General features: G+C 38.2%; 1 long non-coding RNA gene across 1 annotated transcript in view; it reads left to right on the top strand.

The window, feature by feature from the left end:
* The first annotated feature begins 8,427 nt into the window (after positions 1–8,427).
* Positions 8,428–11,770, top strand: part of LOC121037763 (uncharacterized) — a 277,844-nt gene continuing 274,501 nt past the window's right edge. Inside the window, exon 1 of the long non-coding RNA XR_005793961.1 lies at positions 8,428–8,505. This is a non-coding gene — a long non-coding RNA (uncharacterized LOC121037763). The remainder of the gene's footprint in view (positions 8,506–11,770) is intronic.

The raw sequence follows: 11,770 nt of genomic DNA, 5'->3' as shown, positions 1-11,770 counted from the left end.
TGAAGGAACAGTCATCTTTTTTCAAGTCTTTAAATGGGAGGCTGGATGACATTTAGTACTGCTTTATTCACTTTCCTATATTTGTTACCTATTTTCAAATACCTTGCTCTGATAACTAAATATGAAAGATGGTTTTATTCAATAAATATAGACGATCTGTTGGATGTCAACCACATATTTATGGTATGAGATAAGTTACAACCCATTTTAAAATATTTTTGTGAGTTTTTCTGTTTTAAAATATTTTCCCCCTATGTGAGGAAAGTACTCAAATTTTCTGACAACCTAGATGATTCTTCATTGACAAGGATTTCTGTAGTGCCCCAGATTCAACACTATACCCTCTTACCCAGCCATAAAACACTGATGGAATTAATTAACTAAAATAGAAAAAAGCAAGCAAGCAAGGAAGTACACAAACAAAATTAACTAGAAGATTTGAACCTGCATATATACTTACAACTAATTATAAAAAGACCTTAAGTTGTGTACAACTTTATGTTATATTAGAATTGTATATTTTGAGTCAAAGATCAATAGAATTAATCTTGTTTTTGTAATAATAATTACTAATAGTTTTTTGTTGTGTTTTTTTTTTGATTACTAATAGTTTTGAATACTTTTTACAGAGTGTACCAAATATATAATGACCCTGCTCTAGTGATAATCAAAGTCTCCAATTTATCTGTGACAAGAGATTCAGATTCTTAGATAGCAAGGGGTATACCATTTTTATATTTTTATTCCCAGGACCTAGCACACAGTAAATCCTTAGTAAATATTAATTGCTTTTAATTAAATTAAAGACAGGTGGAATTTATATAGAATAAAATGATCTTAAAGTGAATTATAAAACTGAAACCAAACCAAGTTAATATTTTCATGAAATATTTTCATGAAAATAGGTATTTCTAAGTTAATCTCATATAAGTCATAAAACTGAGTATCTCAAATATTTTTTTTTATCTTTGGTTTTTAAGCAAGCAACAGCTATGCAAAATGCATCTGGATGTTAAGAACATGTTTGTGTAGGATAAGTAATTTACCATGTCTGACACTGAACAGTAGTTTTAACTGACCCCTTCACCCTTCAGACATCTGGTATGTCTTTAAAAATAGTGCAGAATAAAATGTAATATAGAAGAAAAACTTGCTCAAGGGTTTAGGGATATAAGCTTGGTGGGCTGTGGGATTATGGATGTATATGCTTTTAATCATGAAAGATTATGAACATGCAATCAGAATTTTTTATTAAAATATAAATAGCTTCTGAACAACCATTGGAATTTGAAATTGAAGTAGTGAGCTCCAAGGGCAATGCAATTTTCTTAACAATAACAGCTTCTATTCTATGAGAATTTTTATTTTGCCAGGAATGGTGATGGACAAATTGAGTTCATTACCTTTCATCCTTAAAACCGTCTTGAAAAATAGGTATCGTCCTCAGTTTAATTATGAAGAAACTGAAGTGCAAATTGTTGACTACACTAGCCACAGGTCACAAAATAGAAACTAGTAGAACAAGATATGACTTCAGGTCTCACAGATACTGAGGCATATGCTCTTTTGGCCGCTACCTCTGAGAGTTGGAAGACCAAGATAGTGATAATGTGAACACTTTACATGTCTTACCATATTTATTTATTTATTTATTTATTTATTTAAAAAAATTTTTTTTTCAATGTTTATTTATTTTTGGGACAGAGAGAGACAGAGCATGAATGGGGGAGGGGCAGAGAGAGAGGGAGACACAGAATCGGAAACAGGCTCCGAGCCATCAGCCCAGAGCCCGACGTGGGGCTCGAACTCACGGACCGCGAGATCGTGACCTGGTTGAAGTCGGACGCTTAACCGACTGCGCCACCCAGGCGCCCCTGTCTTACCATATTTAATCCTTACGGCAACCCTGTGAATAAACTGAGGAACAGAGAAGTTATCTGACTTGGCCAAGGGCAAACAGCTGGCATGTGAGACCAGGCTCTGAAGTACAGAACTATACCATCTTTAAATAAGATAAATTATGGGGGCACCTGAGTGGCTCAGCTGGTTAAGCAAACGACTCGTGAATTTGGCTCAGGGTGGTTGTGGGATCTAGCCCCCGTGGGCTCTGCACTGACAGTGCAGAGCTTGCTTGGGATTTTCTCTCTCCCTTTGCCCCTCCCTTGTTCACTCTTTCTCTCTCAAAATAAATAAAGAAACTTAAAAAAAAAAGATACATTATGAATAGCTCCTACTTCAAAGCATGACACACATTAAGCACCAAGGAAATGTCAGCTGGTTGGCCTCTCTCTCTCTCTCTCTCTCTCTGTCTCTCTTTCTCTCTTTCTCTTAAAACAGTAAGTTTCTTTTCTCAGTTCCAGAGTCTAGAAGTCTGAAAATTCAGGGTCAGTAAAGGGATCCTGGGAAGAATCCTTCCTTGTTTCTTCTAGCTTCTGATAGTCCCAGTAATTCTTTAGCTTTTGACAGCCTACCTCCAGTCTCTGCCTTCATCTTCACATAAATACCTTCCTTTTTATCTGTCTTTGTGTCTCTCTTCTTATAAGGTCACTAATCATATTGAATTAGCCTATTCTAATGACCTTACCTTGATCACATCTACAAAGAATGTATTTCCAGATGAAGTCATATTTATGGGGGAAGGAGGTCTTTTGAGGGGACATGGTCAGCCTATAATAGCCATGGCATACTCTTAATTAAATGATTTAATGTGTGTAACATTCTACAAGACAAAGTCTTTGGTCTCTACCTACATTTTTTTTTTAAGTTTATTTATTTTTGAGAGAGGGAGAGCACTAGTGAGGGAGGGGCAGAGAGACAGGGGAGAGAATCCCAAGCAGCATCCACGCTCAGCACAGAGCCCCATGCAGGGAGGGCTAAATGTCATGACAGTGAGATCATGACCTGAGCTGATATCAAAAGATGCTCAACCGACAGAGCCACCCAGGTGCCCCTATTTCTACCTATTTCTAATGCCTTCCGTAGAGTGGGTACTAACTATTTTGTTGAATGAATCATGAAAATGATACAATGTGCGTAGTGCGTATAGTTATATAAAAAAACAAATACTAGATAGGTGGAGGATAACCTCTCAAAGTATTGTTTTATTTGACATCTCGGCCCTCCCGTTTATAAGAGAGTTATGATTTTCTGCATTTCGGTTTATAGAAATAATCTGGCACAGTCATCACTTTTGCATTATATCTGTTTTGTAAATCCTTGTAGTCTGAGCATTTTCATCTAAATGCCAGGCAATTTGTGATTACTCTTTGTTTTATGACCTTTCAGTTAGTATGCAGTATATTAGACAGTACTCGTTCAGCACCTATAACAATTTTGCTTAATATGAGCGCAAGTTTTCCTGAGGCACTAACTTGGGTCTGAATAAATGAAATATAATCCAGTACTTTTTGGAGGATCTTCAATCGACTTATCTTAGAATGGTATGACAAAAAGACTCATGTTTTTGCGCATGATTAGTTTCTTTGAAAATCTATGCTAATCCTAGCTCATAGTTTAGTGTATTTTCTTACCAGGCTATTTTCGTGAATAAATAGTTCATCATTCTAGTGAAGCTAGAAATAAATATGCTTATGGAGAGAAGAGTTCTTATACCACCATCATATGGCAGATCATTGAACTTCATCATTTCCCTTCATGAATTTAGATGAAACTGGTGGAGACCATTAGGGGATATTTTTTTGATTTTTAGTCATTTTCTCCCTCCACCCATCACACACGATTGAGAATTTACTTGTATATACTTTGCCTCTGTTTAAACAGGACATCTGTTTTTGAGAGCCAGAAGTAATGATTTTTATAACTTTTTTATTACCTTGGTGCCTGGCACAATAAGAGGCACACAGTTGGTGCTTGGCACTTCTGGTTGGTTCATGTTCTCCGTCAGCTGAGAAGGGGTGCAAAGTTGTGGTTAAATGTTCACGAACTGATATCATATAAACCTCGGGTCTAATCTTCCTTGATTCCTACTGGCTGTGTAATTTTGAATTAGCAATAATCGTGCGTTAGGTAAACCTCATTGGCCACTGCTCAAAGCTCTGGCTGTATGGTTTTGAACAAGTTGCTTAATTTTTAGCTTTTCACCTGTGCATTGGGGCAAATAATAGCCCCTTACCTTGTGGGATCAGAATGTGGTTGACATATTGTAAAGGTTGAAGATATTATTGGCATTAGTTATTTATTTTAAAATATTTATTGAACACCTACTATAAGCCAGTTAGGGCCTGAGCTAAGGTTAGGGAAATCAAGCTTTTGACTTGAGGGAGACCAAGAAATGACAAGATACATAATAGGATGTGATAAGCATTATAACCCATCATGTGAAAACAGAGCACAGCAAGTGTCTAAATGCCTAAGAAAATCAAGGAAGAATTCAGAGAGAAAGGCGTATTTGATCTGATACCTAAAGATGAATCAGATTAAAGCAGGGAAATCACAGACATTTAAATACATGATTAAATAGCTCTTTTATCTGATAAGTACTTCCACAGAATGTGCATGCTTACGGGTATTAAGGTTCTCCAGAGAAACAGAGTTAGTAGTAGCAGTTCATGAATCTGGCAGCATCCCATCCAGTGGTAGAGAGCTGCTCTGAGGAGTTGTACATAATAAAAGGTTTTTACAGATGAGAGGGTGGGGCAAGAACTTATTAGCAAAAGAAAAGAAAGGTTTGTTTCTGGGCAGGACCCCTTTTTGGGATGAAGGCAACTGCAACAATAGGGTTTTGTTTTTATTATGCAGATGATCTCACTAGTGTGGATCAGGAAATTTTAGACTGACTCTTAAAAGGTCACATTCCTGGGATAGGTTGAAATTGTAAGTAAGTCTCCGTTAGCTGTTCTGGTGGGCTGGTGGGGGGGGGGGGGGGGGGGGGGGGGCAAATGGTTCCATTTTGGGCTTGTGTCTTTTTAAATAGATCTGTATCTATGTCATGAGATATTTATGAGGAATTGGCTCATATGATTACGGAAGCCAAGAGGTCCCACGATCTGTCATCTGCAAGCTGTAGACCCAGGAAAGCTGGCTGGTAATTCAGTTCCGATTTGAAGACTTGAGAAATAGAGGAGCCAGTGGTCTAAATCTGAGTCTGAAAGCCAAAGATCAGATGACATGATGCAGCTCAGACAGCGAGGCAGGAAAAGGGGGTGAATCCCTCCTTCCTCCACCTTTTGTTCTATTCAGGCCCTCACCAGATTGGAGGGTGCCACTTTATGAAGGAAGGGGATCCATGATTCAGATGCTAATCTCATCTGGAAACACCTCACAGACACACCCAGAAGAATGTTAAATTTGAGCCTGGGAAAGAGGACAGAGGACAGAGGGGAGAAGGAACTTCATTTAAGGACACTACCAAGGAGCTGAACACGTCACTTCCATCACAATTAGCTGGCCTTAGCTGGCGGAAACTTAGGGGGTCTTAACTAGTTGCAAGGGAGTCTGCGATGTGTAGTCTTTAACCAGGAGGCTAGTGCTCCACTGAAACCCAGCGGCTTCATTATTAAAAATAGAAAAGGAAAAATGGATACTAGGGAATAATTAGTAATCTGTATCACATGCATGTCATTGCACAGTTCTCTAGGGGTGATCTTATTGTCAACATTCAATGGATAAGATAGTTGAAATTCAGAGAGAGGAGAGTACTTGTCAAAAGTCACTTAAATATGTAGATCAAAGAAGAAGAATGATTATAATCAAGGCAGCAGCACTATACTAGGTTCTCAGCTCTAAAAGAGAAGGAAAACACATATCTACTTAATGTTGTTTTGCCACCCATCAGGAAACAGACAGCTGCAGTTTTCACATGCCATTGGCAAGCCTGTTTGGCAGGCAATCTTGTGGGAGATGACATAACAGGAAGAAAATTAAATCATTGAAAGTAGTAGCTAGAGTTAAGCCCTTGGGGGGTCGGGGGGAGCAAGGTTTGTTTTCAATTACTTGATTATATGATTAGACAGGTCTCACAGATTCTCCTATATGCCTTGGGTAGTTAAAATCTCCATTTTTTAAACCATCAGCTTTAGTTGAATTTTCAATTTGAGAGAAAAACCTGGGAATACAAGTAATATAAGTTTGCACACAAAAAAAATTCAACCCTGAAAATACAGGGATGACAAGATAATAAAAAATGCAGGAGCAAAAACGTTGGACAAGCCTATCAGTTTGCCAAAATTTTGAGGTCAGATGTCTATGAGCCATGAAATTGTTTAAAAATTGCCCTGGATAAATAAATATATGTCTGGAAGGATAGCTTACACAATAATATTTGAGCTTTCTCCTTAGGAAAATGATAAGAAAAGTTAGGTGCGTGCGAGGGAAAATGCTGTAGGGCCAGTGATAATAAGAATACTAGGGAATATATCCATGCGTTAAGAGGACATATTCAGCAGTACATAATCACTGTCTCACTCCTCCCGTTCATGGGGAGAAATTTCTGAGCAACTTCAATTATTTTTTTAATGTTTTATTTATTTTTTGAGAGAGAGTGTTATGGAACCAGGCTGGATCGCTGGCAGAAAAACCAAGTGGCACTCGGAGATCTTGGTGGATCCGAGTTTTATTTTACACCTTGGGGCTCAGAGGAGCTCCTTCTCCAGAGATCTGAGTCCAGAGCACAAGCATGGGGGACAATTTATCCTCTGTTACTTCCGCATTCCCCATTAATAGTAATTTGGCACCCATGGCAAGCAGGGCAGGAAGAAGAACCTGGAAGAAGAGTCTCTAAGCTAGGAACTAGAGTTTATGTTAGTCCCGTGGCCATCTTATGGTGCAGAACTTTACTTATTTTCCCAGCAGGAGCAAGCAAGCAGGGCAGGGGCAAAGAGAGGGGGGACAGAGGTTCCGAAATGGGCTCTGCGCTGACAAGGTGATAGCAGTGAGCCCATTGTGGGGCTGGAATTCAAGAACCATGAGATCACTACCTGAGGCGAAGTCCGATGCTTAACCAATGGAACCATCCAGGTGCCCCAGGAGCTTCCAATTATTTTAAAACAATCTTAGGGGGCCCTGGGTGGCTCTGTTGGTTGAGCATCTGACTCTTGATTTCAGATCAGATCATGATCCTAGGCTACCCTCTGAGCATGGAGCCTACTTAAGATTCTCTCTCTCTCCATCTGCCCCTCTCCCCGACTTGTGCTTGCTCTCTCTCTCTCTCTCTCTCTAAGAAAAAAAAAAGAAGAAAAGAAAAAAAAATCTTAAAAACTTTTAAGCGTTAAAAATGTTAAATCAACTATCTAATATGAGAATTATATACTTTTAAAATCCTTTGACTTTTTTTATTGTGTTAGAAAGACTCAGATTCCACTAGGTTTTACACTCCTTTTTTTACCTTATCAATCCTCCTTAAAGAAAGGTTGAAAGGTAACTTTGGAGGGAAGTAGGGAGGTTTTAGTAGGAGGCAACAAACACTGAGAACCTAGAATTTGAAAACAGATGTGCCTGTATATGGAGTATCATGGTTATAAAGAGAATCTCAGTTGATTTATTTGGTGAAATTCATTGATTAATGAGAGCCATAACAAAAAGAATGCTATGCCCTCAGCATTTCACATTACAGTCTCACCTCTATAGATTCCTCATCTTAGTGTCCCCACCCACCAAAAGCTGATGAATAAATTCAGAATCCTAATATAAGTAGCTTTTGGAAAGTTTTCTCTCCTTGGTTATCAATCAATATTTGAATAATAAACACTCAGTGAGCCCTATAATATATTAATTTTCAAGTGTGCAGAATTAAGCAAAAAATTTTTTTTAGTGTTTTTTTTTTTTTTTTTTTAATGTTTATTTTTGAGAGAGACAGAGACAGAGTGTGAGCGGGGGCGGGGCAGAGAGAAAGGGAGACAGAATCCAGAACAGGCTCCAGGCTCTGAGCTGTCAGCACAGAGCCCAACGCGGGGCTCCAACTCACAAGCCATGAGATCATGACCGGAGCTGAAGTCAGACATTTAACCGACTGAGGCACCCAGGTGCCCCGGAATTAAGCAAAATTTTTAACTATGATAATAGAAAAATGCTGTTAAGACTTCATGCAGATTAATTTGAGGACATTATAAAATGTACCATACTTGTATGTTCTATTTATCCTGTCTTTGAGGATATCTGAAATTTCCACCACTTTATGCAGTCCTTTGGATAAGGCTGTACATATATTAGTGTGTAAGGGCTACCGTGACACATGTGTGGGGGCCAAGGGTAGGCTGCCCCAATATGGATCATTTAGACATGAAGACTATTTTGAGTAAAATGCAATCAAAACCCAACTAATTCAGGAAAAGCTTTTAACTTCCCCTTCAGCTACCTCAATTTACATTGTAAAGGAGAACCTATATCAGAAAGAGAGCTATTAACAGAGATTCCTTTTCACCTAAGAAACTTAACTGTATAACAGGGCAGCCTTTTTTTTTTTTTTTTTTCCAGACATCTCTTACAGATCTGGTAATGATCTTCCTCCTCTTTGAGACTCCTACTCCTCTCCTTGGCCCAGGATGTCAGGTAAGCCTCCTGTTGCCTGTCTTTGGAATTTCATGTCTTTGTGGATTCCTTATACGTAGGACACTAAATTTGATTTTCTCCTGGTAATGTGTTTCATGCAAATTTAATAGTCCAGACAAAAAATCTTGGACAGAGGAAAATTTCTTCCTCCCCAGTAACAGAATATCACAGGCTGCATGGCTTCAACCATAGACATTTATTTTTTAACAGTGCTAGAGGCTTCACGTCCAATAGCAAGGCGATGGCAGAGTTGGTATCTGGTCTCTGGTGAGACCTTTCTTTTGGGTTGCAGAAGGCTACCTTCTCACTGTGTCCTCACATGGGCTTCCTTCTGTGCCTGCACAGGGGGTTGGGGGAGACAGGGAGAGATTGAAATCTCTATATTAGGAGCTCATTTAATTTAAGGTTAAATGTCCTATCTCCAAATTCAGTCACATTGGGAGTCAGAGCTTTAACATACGGATTTTGATGAAATACATTTCAGTCTATAATAAATTGTGCTTTCCCCCTCCCACAAACACTATGAGAAAAAAAATCTATATCCTGAGTGTAGAAGTGGGGCAGAGACTTGTAAAATATCTCCTCAAGGGGCACCTAGGTGGCTCAGTTGGTTAAGCTTCCTACTTTGGCTCAGGTCCTGATCTCACAGTTCAGGAGTTCAAGCCCCGCATTGGGCTCTGCACTGACAGCTCAGAGCCTGGAGCCTACTTTGTATTCTGTATCTCCCCCCCCCCCCCCGTCCCTCCCCTGCCTGTGCTCTCTCTCAAAAGTAAATAAATAAGCATTAAAAATAAAATAAAATATCTCCTCAACATGGGCAGTTTTAACATATTTATCAGCTGTCATTTTGAAGTCACAAAGCAAGGTTTTGGTCGTGTGGGACATGGTTATGATATAATGACCTAGGAAAAGAAAAGATATTCATTTGCAGGTAGCAAAGGTCTCATGGGGCACAAGTAGTTGAAAGTTGAAATGAGGAACAGGGATGTGAAATGGGCTGTAGGAATTATATTTGTCCCATTCTTGTTCCTCTGGCATAAGCCATCTCCCTTTCTATTCTTTGGCTAACAAAAGGTTCTTAGTAATAACCTATTGTAATTTACTGTCACTATCTTGATCCCCTTCTTGGGTCTCATTGTCTTGTTGTCTTCGATGTTTTTGATCTCTGACATTTGATCCTAATCTCAGTCTTGGACATGTTGACAGAAGTTCTTGTTAGACATAATATTAAAGTAATAATTTAATATGCTCGTTTAAGAATAATAGTTGATTCTATTGTACACTTTTCTATAAAAACATTTACCAAAATTTCCTGAGAACTTCATGTGCTAAGTGTTCTACATTAATCTTTCCATTGCATTCTCTTAATAGCTCCAAACATGTTCTTTATTAGCTCCATTCTCTTCTGGTATTGAACTTAGATCCCCTCCATTTAGCCACTGTCCCTTGTTAAATTGCCATATTCTTATCTCATAATCAAGCTGCACCTATCCTTTAGGATATAACTTAGGATATAAGATTACAGAGACGTAGAATGGAAGATTGCTTCAAACCTGAGTCCCTAGGACACAAGAGCACCAACAGCAGGTGGCCAATTCACTGGGAAACATCCATCAGACCTTTTTTTTTTTTTTTTTTTTTTTTGGTGCTGAGTAATGAAGACAACTGCTTGATGGGGTGGATTTTCCACTTGACGCTATGTTGTTGTTTACCACTATGTTGTTGTTTCTGGAGACCTGTCGTCTCCCATAAGGTCACCTCTAACCTGTGCACTGTGGTCTGCTCACCTGTTTTATTGTGGCTGCACATCAAGGGCTCCCTTTCTCCTGAAATCCCAGGAATTTTACTGATAAACAGCCATTTGGAATAAAAGAGTGTTTTAGTCATATGGTTGTGCTTTCAAATTCTTAATCTCTTTTAAACATCTTTTGTTACTCATTTAATGTAGCTTGAATTAGATTATGTTAGAGTTGATTTAAATTAAATGTAATCTATGAACTATTTTCAGCAACTTTTATATTAATGTATAATAATTATGTTGAATGAGTACCTTAATATGTACCTGGCATTATAACTAAAACGAGAGACTATGGAATACTAACAAAGGTCTGAAAGTTAAATATTTGTTACCTCCATTTAAAGATGCAGAGGATGAGGCACAGAGAGGCTAAACATCTTTTCCAGTGCTACAGAACTTATAAATGGCAGACAGAGTTGGGATTTAAAGCCATGCCTGACAAACTGCATCATTTCTGCATGTTTGATACTGTTATTCTATGGTTTCTGAAATGAGTCTGACTTTCTCACAGGTGACCACAGTCACTACAGTCAGTTTTTTTTGTTGTTGTTGTTTTCACAGTCAGTTTTTAACCTGGTATGTATGAAAGACTTGGTTTTTTTGTTTCCCTCATTTTTTCATCTATTTTTCAGAACAGACCCAGATTGCTTTATATGTTTATGATATAAGTAAAAATCATGCCTCCGTTGTATATATTAGAAGAAACTTTCTTTGTCTTGAATAAAATAATACCAGAGACCAATCTAGATGAGAATTTTCTTGAACCATGTTAAAGAAAAAATAGAAGATACTAATTTTTGTTTGGCATTTTAACTTTAAAGACACTTTATGCTCTTGAACATTACAGATTTGGCTAAACCCTTGGTCCTGTTTTTCATCCCTAAGCCTATCTGTGACTTCAGAATCAATATGCAAATTTTGTGAATGGGCATATTTGGGTGTTTTTTGAGGGTATGTTTTCTAGTCTGGACTTCATATCTGTGTTTCCAAATGAGTGTGCATTTCTGAATGAATATATACAAGTCTATTTTTTTTCCCACAGAGATGGTTTTATTTCCAATGAGGTCTATAATGAAGTTGGGGTAGCTTCTGATATTTAAGAGAATTAAAATCCTGCTTCAAGAGAATTCAGCATTAGCTCTTCTATTTGTCGATATTCTCCCATTCCCAGGTCCCTCTGCCCACTTATTTTCTGACTAAAACCATAAGCACTCTCAGAGCCAATTTTCAAAAATTTTACTTTGAAATTTTTATTTGATCAGCAGCCTCAAGATCTGAAGGGGATTACATTTTTCCCCTTTTCTTGTTTCTCGAACTAGCATAAATAATCCTCTTTGTGATAATACCCTGTCTCCCAGAGCGCTTGTTTATCATAAGAGGACTCTTGTTTCCATGGACTAATGCACTCAGAAGCTTGGCTGACTTTCTGATGCAAATGTCAGACAGGAACCATGTCTTTGCTTTTCC

Source organism: Herpailurus yagouaroundi, unplaced genomic scaffold (assembly GCF_014898765.1).
Source record: "Herpailurus yagouaroundi ecotype Mexico unplaced genomic scaffold, PumYag 28, whole genome shotgun sequence".
NCBI classification, from domain to species: Eukaryota; Metazoa; Chordata; class Mammalia; order Carnivora; family Felidae; genus Herpailurus; species Herpailurus yagouaroundi.
Note: the sequence above shows the minus strand (reverse complement) of the source record. Positions and strands in the feature narration are given on the sequence as shown.